The 269-nt window shown below is 57.6% G+C and overlaps 1 non-coding gene across 1 annotated transcript; it reads right to left on the bottom strand.

The window, feature by feature from the left end:
- Positions 1–70: 70 nt before the first annotated feature.
- Positions 71–143, bottom strand: TRNAK-CUU. Its single transcript has one exon. It is a non-coding gene; the product is annotated as a tRNA-Lys (tRNA).
- Between the last annotated feature and the right edge of the window lie 126 nt (positions 144–269).

Here is a 269-nt window from a genome sequence, read left to right as displayed (position 1 = left end):
CCCCTGCTGGAAAGACCCAAGAAGTCAACCCAGGGTCAACCCTGCAGCAAAAGACCCAAAAATTCCCAAGCGCCCAACGTGGGGCTCGAACCCACGACCCTGAGATTAAGAGTCTCATGCTCTACCGACTGAGCTAGCCGGGCTCCCCAAAATTTTGGGGGTGGTGCAGCCCCTGAGCATCAACCCATGCGATGGGCGGGGGGAGGGGACAGGAATTTTGGGGCAAATTCGTGTCGGGAGGGTAAATAGAGCAGGAAAAGCCCCAGGCA

Source organism: Merops nubicus, unplaced genomic scaffold (genome assembly GCF_000691845.1).
Source record: "Merops nubicus isolate BGI_N331 unplaced genomic scaffold, ASM69184v1 scaffold37319, whole genome shotgun sequence".
Taxonomy (NCBI): Eukaryota; Metazoa; Chordata; class Aves; order Coraciiformes; family Meropidae; genus Merops; species Merops nubicus.
This window is presented reverse-complemented; position numbering and strand designations above follow the sequence as displayed.